Source organism: Pinus tabuliformis, chromosome 2_2, assembly GCF_031772625.1.
Source record: "Pinus tabuliformis cultivar Carrire ecotype Pingquan chromosome 2_2, CPIR1, whole genome shotgun sequence".
Lineage (NCBI taxonomy): Eukaryota > Viridiplantae > Streptophyta > Pinopsida > Pinales > Pinaceae > Pinus > Pinus tabuliformis.
The window spans coordinates 123,211,102-123,224,888 of NC_142300.1; positions in this window are offsets into that span (position 1 = coordinate 123,211,102).

A 13,787-nucleotide genomic window follows, 5' to 3' on the forward strand; every position below is an offset into this window, starting at 1 on the left:
CATGCAATTCATCTAGTAATTCATCAATGACAGGAATGGGGAACTTATCTTTAATAGTGAGCTTGTTGAGCTCCCTATAATCTGGACACATGCGCCATGATCCATCCTTCTTGTGCACCAATACTACTAGAGCTGAGAAAGAACTTTGACTCGGTTGAATTATACCAACCTCTAGCATTTCTGCAACCATATTTTCAATTTCACTTTTTTGGACATAGGGATATCTGTACGGCCTGATGTTTGGAGGAACACTTCCTGGAATCAGATGAATAGCATGATCATGATCACGCATAGGTGGGAGACCTTTGGGAGTCTCAAATACCTTGGAATGATTGTCCAAGACTTTTTGGAGATCTGGAGAAATAGATGATTCCAATGTGGAAACATCTAGCGAACATAATTGTGCAATTACACCTCTTTGCTCCTTTTTTAGAAGCTTTGTCATGCCATTAGAGCTGATTATCTTTCTTGGTTTCCCTGCAATACCCCTTAATTCAACTTCCTTTCCTTCCATAGAAAATTTCATGAAAAGTTCTTGAAAATTAAAAGCTATTGTACCCAAGGATTGTAGCCATTGGACTCCTAGTACAACATCAGCACCTCCCATTGGAATGGAAAGCATTGGGCTAGTCAATACATATTCTCCCATGGATAGCTTGATATTATGGCACTTTCCAGAACAATTTATTGTTCCTCCATTTGCAATCATCACTTGACACTCTGGTGCTTGATATAGGAAGCAATTCAATTCTTTTGCTACCCTACAATGAATAAAATTGTGGGTGCTTCCTGAATCAATCAACACTATTACCTTTTTCTTCTTGATTTGTCCTTCTATCTTGATGGTTTGAGGAGTGGTAATTCCCGCCAATGCATTACAAGATATGGTCAGATTTATTTGTTTTTCATCTAGGCTTTGTTCCTGGAATATATCCTCTTCTTTTGACCTTTCTTGCTCCTTTTCTTCTTCCTCTTCACAATCTATGTAGAATAATTTCTTCTCAGCACACTTATGACCTTTTGTGTATTTGTTATCACAATTGTAACAAAGCCCTTTTGCTCTTTTCTCTTCCAATTGTTGTGGTGTCAACCTTGTAGGTTGTGGAAGACTATGGGCAACAACACTTTCGTCTTTATAGTTGTGAATGGTATGCTTCCTAGTTGCCATAATTTTGCTTTCCATTTTTCTTGCTAACCTGAATGCCTTCTCTAATGAATTAGGTTCCCAAAGGCGCACATCATGTTGGATATTATCCTTTAAAGACCCTATGAACACATCAATCCTATGCTCCTCTGGAATATCTTTTACCCTTATGTTCAATTTTTGGAACTCCTCATTGTGCTCCATTATTGAACCCTTTTGTTTGAGACTTATCAATTGGCTAAAAAAAGTGTTGCTTTTTGTATCCTCATAATGTGCTATCAATTCTTCCGTAAAAATTGCCCAAGTGATAAATTGTTTACGAGAACAAAGCCATTGATACCATACAAACTGATTTGGTCCCAAATATAAAGTTGTCATACGTACCTTTTGTGTGTTTTGCACATTATTGAGATCGAAGAATTGCTCCGTCTGTAATATCCATGTGGCGGGATCCTTGCCATCAAACTTCCTCATATCGATTTTTGGAACATGGTGAGTCTTCGATCCAACATTAGACTCTATGGAATCATGATTAACATTTCTTTTGTTCTCATCATGAGTTTCCTTTAGTACTCTTTCACCCTTAGTGACCATTTCTTAGTGCAACTTATTCATATTTATCTTCAATTCTTCCATCTTATCATCCATGCCATTCACCTTAGCTTCCATGCCATCCATCTTAGCTTCTACGCATTTCTTTAAACAGTCCATCTTAGCTTCTACACCTTTCTTTAAACCAACCATCTTAGCTTCTATATCTTTCTTTAAACCATCCATCTTAGATTTTGTTCCTTTTTGAGCAAGGGACAGTTGTTGCACTTGGTCTTGTAATTTTGATATATCATGTTGCATTTCTTCCTCTTCTTCATGAGTCATGCTAGAGCTTTTAGGTTCCTTACTAGGTGTTTGCATTTTCTTTCCTCGGGGCATCAGTTACCGATAATAATGCTCTACTATGCCCTTTGAATTCCTTCAAAATAAATTTTCAAACCAAGATTAAGCAAAAATTTAAAAAATCTACACACCTTTTTTCACTTTGTAGGAGCTTGATATTGCCTATGATGTATCTCTGTACTTTCCAATCATCTAGTTCTGAAATTGTGACCTGTAGTATCTCTCTGTGTCCTCTTTCCAATTCCACCAGTCTGATCCAAATTGGATTCTCCAAGAAAGAGTTATGCACAATCTCCCAAGATGACCTGATTATAGACCTTTCCAAAAGAGTGAACTTGTATGGAGTGTCACGTGTACAATTTTCGACCTTTGGTTTTGAAACAGATACACAAGAAACTACAGTCCGTCCTCTTTCTGTACCTTCTTACGAAATTTCAAACCGATCCCTAGAGAGAAAGTTATGACGAATTTCCCTAGGTCACCTGTTTTGAATGTAATTCAGGAGTCTGCAAAAAGACCAACTTCCTCAGAGCATATCTCCGCAAATATCGCGCAAAAAGATCTGAAATTCGGACCCAAGGTTCAGCGCGATTTCTTCTCAAATGGGTGATTTTTTCGACTTCTGAAACATTACAGAAAAAATGTTATAGCGAAAATGCCACAATGACCTGTTTGGAGCAGCAAAACCCTAGAATCCAAAGCTCTGATACCAAATGTTATGAAACCAGCTCAAGAAAAGATAGAAAAGATAGATCAATGCCTTAGAATTCAGCCTCTTCGAGGGGGCAACCTCCTTTACATTACATAAATGAACAATTCTTGGATGATACAAATGACAAAACCTCCTTTCTATATATAAGAGTCTAAGGAGTCACAATATAATCCAGCCGACCTAACAATAATAATATAAAGCCACACAAATAACAATAGAGGGATTCTATGGGGCACATAAATAACAATATGGGGGTAATAGGAGCACAACAATATAAATAAGGGGTATAACTACAATAGTAATGGGGTAATGACTAGTATTATAGGGACCCAACATATTTCTCCAACACCATAAATATATTTATTCCACTACAAGAACCTATATCTTGCACACATAAGACAATAAGAACCCTAGGTATACCTTCCTAAGAAAATATTTGATCGAGAGAAAATAGATCTAGCATACATTACTCAAGATAATCAAGCCCATTTAGTATATCCAATGAATAATATGAAATGGGGAAGAAATCATGAAATCTATTTAATATAGAAGAATCTCAATACAATTTTATGTTGAGTGTATGAAGACACTTTGTTTCCTTAGCTCCAACTCCTCAACTTATTCTCAAGTAAGGGATCATTATGATAGTAAGAAGGATTTCTATAATTTCAAAAAAATTTAGTTATATTTCTCTAAACACTTATTTATCCCTTATGAATGGATTCATTACATAGGTTTGTTGAGGAAAAGAGCCGATGACTCTAGACCCCCAGGTTATAGAGAATTTAGAGTCATATGCACATTTCCAATCCATTAAATGAGGAAATTCAAACCTTATCGAAGTGATCTTCTTGTGAATGAGAAATTTTATAACCATAGATAGTTGATCACTCTATGTTAAGTGGAACCAAGCAATCTTCTTTTTAAAAACTAGAAAACTAGGATGCATCACTCCTTTCAAGTGTGCAAGGAGCAATGAAGATTCTAGTTTTTATCCCCTAAGGTATATAACAAGCATCTCAACCTAGTAAGTGAATGATTTTCTCAATATCATAGCTAAGGTGGAAAATAAGGCTATTAGTGATATATATCCTATAGTATAGTTTCATTAATGTTAAACTCCTAAATATTGTGGATGTTTAAGGTTGCAACTAGCGGGATCATATCAATAACCTAAAATTATGGAAAATTTTAGGGGCTGATATTCACAAGTGGGCTAATTTTCCATGTTTTTTCCAAAAGAAAGATTTGTAGATTTCCATTTTTATAAAAACAATTCGTCCATATTTTATAGTATAAAATTACTTTACCTTAAAAATCGCCAAAATTATATAGAGACTAAATATAAAACCATTAGATATTCTAATTTTTTTACAAGTATATCAATAAAAATTTTATAATTTTCATATTAGGGTCTAGTGAGATTCGCCAAAGTTTCTAAACTTTAATAAAAGATGTGATCCTTAAAATTTTCTCTGCAGGCTAAAATTTGTCATTAAAGATGCATTTATTAGAATGTGAAAAAGTCAAAGTCCTCTGAATGACTTGGATGCATCCTTCTAAGGTCAAACCAATGTATAATAATGTATCTTAAAGGGGAGAGCAATTAGGATCATGAAAATGGAAATACCACAAATAACCTTAGTTAATCCTCTTATAATAAATCAAGGGTTGATAATATATCAAGGTATTGAGCATAAAGGGATAGTAAAGTTCCATGGATTATGGATCTCAACAGAACTCCTCTAGATAAATGGTCATGGGCTTATATAAAAATTCAAGCATATAAAGAGAAGAAAATAAATAATTTCCATAACTTACCCATATTAGCCACACCAAAAAATATCTAAATTCCAACATTATATCACGTCGAAAGGGCCAATTTAGAAAGAAAAAAAGATAAAGAATCATGAAGAATTAGGATTAACCACATTAATATAGATCAAGGGATCAATTTTCATTGGAAGTTATGAGCCCTGTCAAGACTCAAAAAATGGTGATATGTCATGAATTTTTTATCTTGACCACAGTGAGTTGATTCAATAACTAAATTTCATCACAATGAGTAGGTATATCAATTATTTAAAAGGTACCAACTATCATGAATGAAATATATGATATCCTCCAAGAAATATCTATGATCCATAAAGTATCATGAGAAGAAATTTGGTCAGGACATCAAAATTATTAGGGCACCATGAAAGATGAATCTAGCCATTTCCTCTTTTGATCCGGATTTAAACAGGAACGCAACAAATTACAGAGATAACCATATACACAAAGATGCAGCGGAAATAATACTTCATTTCATTAATGGAAAATACTGAAATATGCTTACAAACAGAAATGGAAATAAACCAGCTAGGGCGATGGTAGCTTTTCTCTGAGAAGAGATGTGATGGCTACATGCCTCTGAACTGTCTTACAATGAGGCTCGAAGGCCTATTTATTGTTGAGAAACAATGGAAAACCCTTAACATTCCAAAACCTAATCCTAGGAGATGAAACGCCAAACTGTGGGCCCCGTTTGGGGGTAAGTTGGTACATCAACTTCCCGGGGTCGTAACTTTGGCATATGATCTCCATTTGACGCGTACAATAGCTCATTAGAAAGATCTATCCGAGCACTATCATTGTTGGAACGGGCAACATCGGTCCATATCATGGACCCATGTTGCCCTCGGATTCCCCAAAAAACGTCGTTTAGGGCCTCAAAATGGCTCCGGAAGTTCAGGACTCAAAAAACTGCTAAAAATAGTAAGTTGTGCTACAATTAAGGAAACTGAAAATGCTGAGAAGGACAATGGTGGGGGTCTAGGTGGACTTGGTAGGTGGCCACCAATATCCACCTGGATCATTCCTCCCCCCTTAGGAAGCAATGGTCCCCATTGCGTTGAGCTCCTCCATGAGATGAGGAAACTTCTGCTGAACTTGTTCCCTGGTGAGCCACTTGCCCTGCTGAAGGAGTTGGCCTGCTTTGACAACTCGATACAGTTGGATATTCTGCTGGCGGGTGTTCTTGATCTGTGTGTCCATGATCCGATCAGTTGCAGCTTGTTCCATGCAATCTGGATTTAATTCTGTGGGTTTGAGCTGTTCTGCAATGTCGGATGTGTCCAGCAATGGTGGAAAGTATGGCCGAAGGCGGTCCACATTGAACACTGGGTGCAGGCCAAGGAATGGGGGAATGCTGAGCTCAAATGCATTGTCTCCCATAGTCTTAGTAATGGTGTAAGGACCATATCAGAGTGGTCTCAATTTCCGATAGGCTCCAGTAAGGCGTTCCTTTTGCAAATGCAACCAGACTTTGTCGCCCACCTGAAACTTGTGTGGCACCCGATGTTGATCATGTCGCTGCTTGTACTTGGCATTTGATTTCTCAAGAATGTCATGGACCTGCTGGCGAATATGTTGGATGCGCTCAATGAAGCTGGTGGCCTTATCTGTTTCGGACTGGACATGAGCTGAATTCATGTGAGTAGCTGCAAGTGGCATGGCCACATCAATGGGGCATAGTGGCTGGAATCCCAAACCCACCTGAAAAGGGCTATGGCCAGTGGAGCTGTGAAGAGCTCGGTTGTAGTTGTGCTGAACATAGGGGAGGCTCTCGTCCCATGTGCGTGGATGCTTTGAGTTATACATGCGCAGAATGTGCACAATCATCCTATTGACAACCTCTGTCTGGCCATCAGTTTGAGGATGGAAGGCTGTGGACTTCGTGAGTTTGGTGTCCAACATTGACCAGAGACTGGACCAAAATGTGCTGAGAAACCGACTGTCCCGATCTGAGATGATCGACTGTGGGATCCCAAAGTGCACCCACACTCGTTCAAAGAAGAGTTTAGCAGTGGCTTCTACTGTGATATTCTTCTTGCAGGCCACCATAATGGCCATCTTTGAGAACCTGTCGACGACCACAAAAACATAGTCATTTCCATGCTTAGTGGAAGGAAGGCCTCACATGTAATCCATGGAGATGGATTCCCAAGGTCGACTAGGGGTAGGCAACGGGGTATAGAGGTCGTGGTTCTTAATGGCCGGTTTGGCAATGGCACAGGCAGTACATGATCGGATGTACTTCCCAACATCCTGTCGAAGATTCGGCCAATAGAAATAATTTTGCAGTACTGCCACTGTTTTCTCGACCCCGAAATGCCCAGCAGCCCGACTGTAGTGTGCTTCCCAAATCATCTTGGCACGCTCGCTTGAAGGAACACAAAGGTGACCGAGGTGGCATAATAGGGCACCCTGGAGGTGAAAATCTGCAACCTGCCGACCCTCCAAGAGTGTCTGGTATGTGTGGCCGAATTCTGGGTCGCTTTTGTAGAGAAGTGGCCAATCAGAAGTCTCGTGCCCACAAGAGTTGAGCACGGTGGTTAGCGCCATGATCGGTGGTCGACTGAGGCAATCTGCAACATTATTGGTGCTGCCCTTTTTATACTGGATATTCAAGTGAAACTGTTGCAGGTATGTAGACCACTTTTGATGGCGATCATTCTGCAATTTCCCTTGGGTCTGTATGAACTGCAAAGGTCGGTGGTCTGTGTGGATGACCGTTTCCTTCCCCAAAATGTAATGCTTCCATTGTCGGCAGGCCTGTACAATGGAATACATCTCTTTATCATAAGTGGGGTACTTCCGGACTATGTCTGAAAGTGTTTCACTTTGATATGCCACCGGATGTCCATGTTGAGTAAGGACTGCCCCAATAGCATAGTCAGAGGCATCTGTCTCGACCTCAAATGGTTGTTGTAAGTCTGGTAACGCGAGCACTGGTGCCGTGCAGAGGCGATCCTTCAACTCCCTGAATGCCTTCTGTTGAGATTCAGACCAAAAGAATTTTGCTTTCGCCCCGCCCTTGGTGACTTGACTCAAGGGCCAAGAAATATGAGAAAACCCCAACACAAACCTGCGGTAGAAGTTGGCAAGACCTAGAAAGCTGTGGAGCTCTGTTAGAGTGGTTGGAGAGGGCCAATCCCGAATGACTTGGATCTTGGCTGGATCGACATGCACCCCCTGTTCATCAATGATGTATCCCAGATACTGAACCTCGGTCATGCCAAAAGTGCATTTCTCCAAATTGGCACATAGCTTGTGTTGCCGCAGTGTTTGGAGAACCTGTCGGATGTGGTGGAGGTGCTCTTCCCAACTCTGGCTGAAGATCAGAATGTCATCCAAGTATACTACTACAAAGGAGTTGGTGAATGGCCGCAAGATGTCATCCATTAGCCTCATAAAGGTTGCAGGAGCATTCGTCAATCCGAAAGGCATGACCAACCATTCGAAGAGGCCCTCCTTGGATTTGAAGGCAGTCTTCCACACATCGAAGGGTTCGATTGGTACCTGGTGATATCCCGACTTCAGGTCGATCTTGCTGAAATATTTCGCCCCCTTTAGTTGGTCTAGGAGGTCATCAATCCGCGGGATCGGGTACCTATTACAGACAGTGATCTTGTTCAGTGCCCGATAGTCAATACAGAGTCTCCACGTCCCATCCTTCTTCTGTACCAACACGATCGGGCTCCCACAGGGCGATGAACTCGGACGGATGTGACCTTTCTGCAGGAGCTCCTGAATCTGCCTCTTTATTTCATCGTTCTCCAGAATGGAGCGCCGATAAATTGGTCCATTGGGTAGCGGCGCACCTGGGGTCAGATCGATGGAGTGCTTGACTTGACAGTGCAGAGGAACCCCTGCCGGGGAGGTGAAGATGTCCTCGTACTCCTCCACAATCTTGTCCATCTGTAGTTGTCGTGCAGAGGGGCCCCGTTTGGAGGCCGCGGCCACTGTCTTCTTCTTTCCTTGAGGGCATATCATCAGGAAAACAAATTTCCTGGTTTTGGAAATGATCTTACTGCATTGTTTTGCAGTAATCAAAGAGAGGGCGGCAGGTGGTGCTACCTCTGGTATCCTTAACAACTTATTTCCCAATGTAATAATAACAGCACGGAGCCTTGATTCATACACAGCATGTCGCTTCCACAAGTATGGTTGTCTTAGTAATACATCACAAACTTCAAGGGGAGCAATGTCACACAATACCTCATCCGTGAAGGGCTTGATGTTGTATGGAAGGCGACACTGCTGGCTCACGCGAAGATCTCGTCCTTGGTGAAGCCACCCAATGGTGTATGGTTGTGGATGTGTTGTGGTCGGTAAGCCCAACCGCTTCACGACCTCTACCGAAATGAGGTTCTTTTGACTCCCGCTATCAACAATGAACTGTATCGGGGAGCCCTTTACCCACATCTGGGAGTGGAAGAGACGCTCCTCCTCCTCTGGATCTTCGGGTTCATTTTTCTGGATCTTTGTGGTAGCAACAGTGGCGCTGGGGTCCGCATCAATGATCTGCTTCCCTTTTTCATACCCTTTATCGGGTTCTGACTCAGAGTCGGAACATGCATCTGATTCTGAAACCTTTAGCTCAGCCACCAGTGACTGCTTGGCCCGACACTCACTTGTGTTGTGAGTGGAGCTCTTATGGAACTCACACCATTTTCTAGTGTCCTTTCTCGGCTTCGCGGGCTGTTCTTTGCTTGCGGCTTCGGCTGGTTGTCTTGGGCTGTCCCGCCTTGGCTTTGTCCTTTGTTCTGTGGTCTAGGGGCACCTTTCACCTGCTTTGGATTCGCAAATCCAAAGTCTCGCTTCTTTTGTTTAAACTTCTGCTCGACCTTGACGGCATACCGGTATGCTGCGCCGAGCGAGGGGATGTTTAGGAATTGTATTTCTTCCTGGATGTACTTGTGCAGGTAGCCACGGTATTTGAGTATCAAATGTTGCTCTGAATCCTTGATACCCAACTTTGTGCGAAGGGTATGGAAAAGATTGGTGAACTCCGGCACGTCTTGGTCCCTTCCCTGCCGCAGCATGGTCCACTTTATGTATTCATCCTCGTAGCTCCCGACAGGGTAGTACTGCTCCTTGATGGCATCCCGGAACGAATCCCAGGTGGGTGCGGCTGAAAATAGTGAGCCAGTACTTTCATCCTTCTGCTCGCAGTAGGTTTCCCACTAGTCCTTGACGTGGGGGGCTGCTTTGAGGAGAGAAAAAACAATCTTTTCCCGACTCGAAAATTCATGAACAGAAAAATAACCCTCTAGCAGATTTAACCATTTATCTATGGCATCTGCATCTATCTGACCCTCGAATATGGGGATTTCAAAATTAACTTGTACCTTAAAGGGTGTGGCGTTTCCAGAGTAGCTGCTGGAAGCCGATGCGTTGCTTCTGGGTAGCTGCTGAAGGATCTGGGCAAAGCTGTCCATCATCGCGTTCCGTTGTCGCTCGAGGGCTTCTTCGAGCAAGATTTTGATGGGATCTCCTGCCCCCTCGTCTTTCTTCTCGTCCGCCATGGGAGGCCGTCGGGATTTGCGAGGCTGGTCTTGCAAAGGTTCAACCAGTTCAAGCCCTAACTCCTTATATCCCGACCTTGTTGGGGACATGCAAAGAAAAACAGAGAAAAAGCAGACCGCTCTGATACCACTGATCCGGATTTAAACAGGAACGCAACAAATTACAGAGATAACCATATACACAAAGATGCAGCGGAAATAATACTTCATTTCATTAATGGAAAATACTGAAATATGCTTACAAACAGAAATGGAAATAAACCAGCTAGGGCGATGGTAGCTTATCTCTGAGAAGAGATGTGATGGCTACATGCCTCTGAACTGTCTTACAATGAGGCTCGAAGGCCTATTTATTGTTGAGAAACAATGGAAAACCCTTAACATTCCAAAACCTAACCCTAGGAGATGAAACGCCAAACTGTGGGCCCCGTTTGGGGGTAAGTTGGTACATCAACTTCCCGGGGTCGTAACTTTGGCATATGATCTCCGTTTGATGCGTACAATAGCTCATTAGAAAGATCTATCCGAGAACTATCATTGTTATGTTGCCCCTGGATTCCCCAAAAAACGTCGTTTAGGGCCTCAAAACGGCTCCGGATGTTCAAGACCCGAAAAACTGCTAAAAATAGTAAGTTGTGCTACAATTAAGGAAACTGAAAATGCTGAGAAGGACAATGGTGGGGGTCCAGGTGGACTTGGTAGGTGGCCACCAATATCCACCTGGATCATCTTTAGATCTATGATTCACATTGTGTAGTAAGGAAAGATTCCATATAGGCCAAATGGAATAAGGGTGCTAAAAATTATTAAGATATCACATGAATCATAGATCAATGGACCACAATCCATTATGAGACAACCTTCCCTTAGTATTGTAGCCACTAGTTCAAAAAATAGAAGAATATTTCCTTGTATAGAATCTAGGATCTGTACCAAGGATTCCATGGCCTCCCAAGGAATAGACCCCTCCACTAATATTTACACACCGCGTGTCTTCCATGAAATAAAAATGTGGTCTCTCACATACTAAATCACAAATTTTGAAGTTTTATGTAGAATTAAAATCCCACACAATTCAATGTTCCACCATGAAATCCCAAATCAACTCCTCTTACTTTCCCATTTTTCTTATTAAGGGGAGATAGAATTAAAAAGTTTTACAATGATATAGTGTCCCTTTATAGTGTTAAATGAATTTAAATGGTTACCCATTATAATCAGCCACATTTGTTAGTAGAATTAGGAATTCCATTTACCAAGTGAGTACACACATACACACAATCACATACACACATATATCTTCCTTATTTATTTTTAAATATTTCTATAACTCACCATGACTAAATATTCCAAAACGTCCTATAGAGAATATCCCTCATATTTGATAGGCCATATCATAGACATAAGTGACATGTCTTCCTTAAAACTACCACCTTTTGTCAATGAATTCACTAAATGGTCACATCAAACTTGTATCCACCACTTATTACCAATTAATTGGTGATATATATTGTTATCACAAAAAAGTGATCACCCACCCAAACCTTCTAGGTTGATCAAAATATGCCATGTTAGTATGAGTTTTTTTACTTTATTTCTTTTAATATCTATATATTAGTATGAGTTTTACATATAAACCCCAGTTTCACCTAAGGAAATAGCCTAAGGAACCACTTTTCCTAAGTTAGTTTTGTTAATTTTACATAGTTACATTATAAAAACCATAAACTCATTATTTTTTGTTATTTTCATAATTCTAACCATCTATGTGAAAATAATTTCATTGCTTTTATTTATTTTATCTATTCACATGGAAATAGTTTAATAAATCATTTATTTATGAATTATTTACACCCATTTTACCTAGTCAAAAGGAAATAATCCAATAAATCATTTATTTGTGGTTATTTTAAATAATTATCTTTACAAATCATTATATTTGGTCGATTACCCATAATAAAGGCCACTGACCAATTTTTTGACATTTTCCTCTCATAAAAGTAATAAAATACCAAAAGTAGTTAGATCTTGATTTGGTCCAATAAATATTATTTATTATTTCGCCTCATGAAATATAGAAACTATTTTGTTATAAATATGGAAGGTTTTCCTTCTTATTTTACCATGACCATTTCATCATCACCACTTAGCAAAATTTCTCTATATATCTACCACATTTTTGAGTTCTCATATTCTCTATATCTTTTATAGCCAAACCAATTGTGTGAGAGATAGGGTATCTACTTGCAAGATATGATACACAATGAACCCTCCCAAAGGAGAAGGTTGGCAGGGTACCATTTGTAACTTGGATATCCCCACCACAATAATACAAAGGCTATCTTTTAGGTAATTTGGAGTTATATTACATGTTTTACAATTTGTATTTCTATATTGTTTTTTTACTATTTTAATTTCATATCTATGAACATAACATAAGCTTGTAATCAATAGTATCTATGGTTAATACAATCCTCATATTAATTATTTTACTAAATGAAACCTATAGAACTTGTTTTTTTCCCGACCTTTGTTTCATGGAATATCCAAGACATATGGTTGATTCATATATAAATGAAAGGGTATTACCTACTAAGCCTATAATCTAGCACATCACAGTGATATATGCCTACCCATTTCCTAAATTCACAAACATCTACACTAAACGCTATGACCCTTCCACCTCATTTTTTTGGTATGTGGATGGCTAGTTGAATATTTGTTGAATTATTTCTTATTACGTTTCCAACATGTTAGTAACTTCTATGGATATCATTGTATTATCTATAGAATTATACATTGCATTATCTATAGAATTATAAATGAATAGGTATATGGTCATGTTGGATGAGAAAGTGGTAGTTGCATTAAAAAATATTCTATATAACTAGTGTGCCACCCAAATCCCACCTTCTTCCTTTATAACCAAGAGCTTCCCTAAATGGTTTTAGTGATCCATTTATCTCTTTATCTAGGTCCTAGGAATCAATGATGATTCTATAGTATATGAAAATATGGTATCTATGTTTGGTCTACTCCATGGTTTCCCAACATCCATATCCATTAACATCAAGAAATAATTAGAAAATTTTAAGATTAATAGATTGTTCGACTACCCCTCATACCTAGTATACATGTTCATATTCTATTAGAGCCACACTTTGTCTCACCTAGAAATGTAACAATTCAAAATTGTTTAGTGCATTAGGTGCATTCAGACTGGATACCATGGATCAATAAGGTGCAACTGAGGTTAAATTCATGTAATCAAAAATAGCAGTTGTACTTGGAAGAGAGGCTCAATTGGAATTTCCTTCATTTGGTGTTGGAAAACCACTCTATATTATATCACAACAAACATTACTAATTTTGTTTTTTATTGATCTCCCTAGTCCACCATTTAGTATTTCCATAATGCAATGAATACAAAATGAAACTAATTAATATGAAAATTAAGAATGATTAAACTAATTAAATAAAAAAAGGATACAATGACAACAAGAATAAGTGTAATCAATACTAAGGAAAGCCCAATTCACTAAAAATTACATAAATCCATAGGAAACTCACAACCAATCATAAATAGCCCAAAAAAATGAAAGAAAGCTACATCCCCATACCCTAGATATCCTATCTAAATAAATCAACAAATATACATTCAAATAAATACATGGAAATAATCATG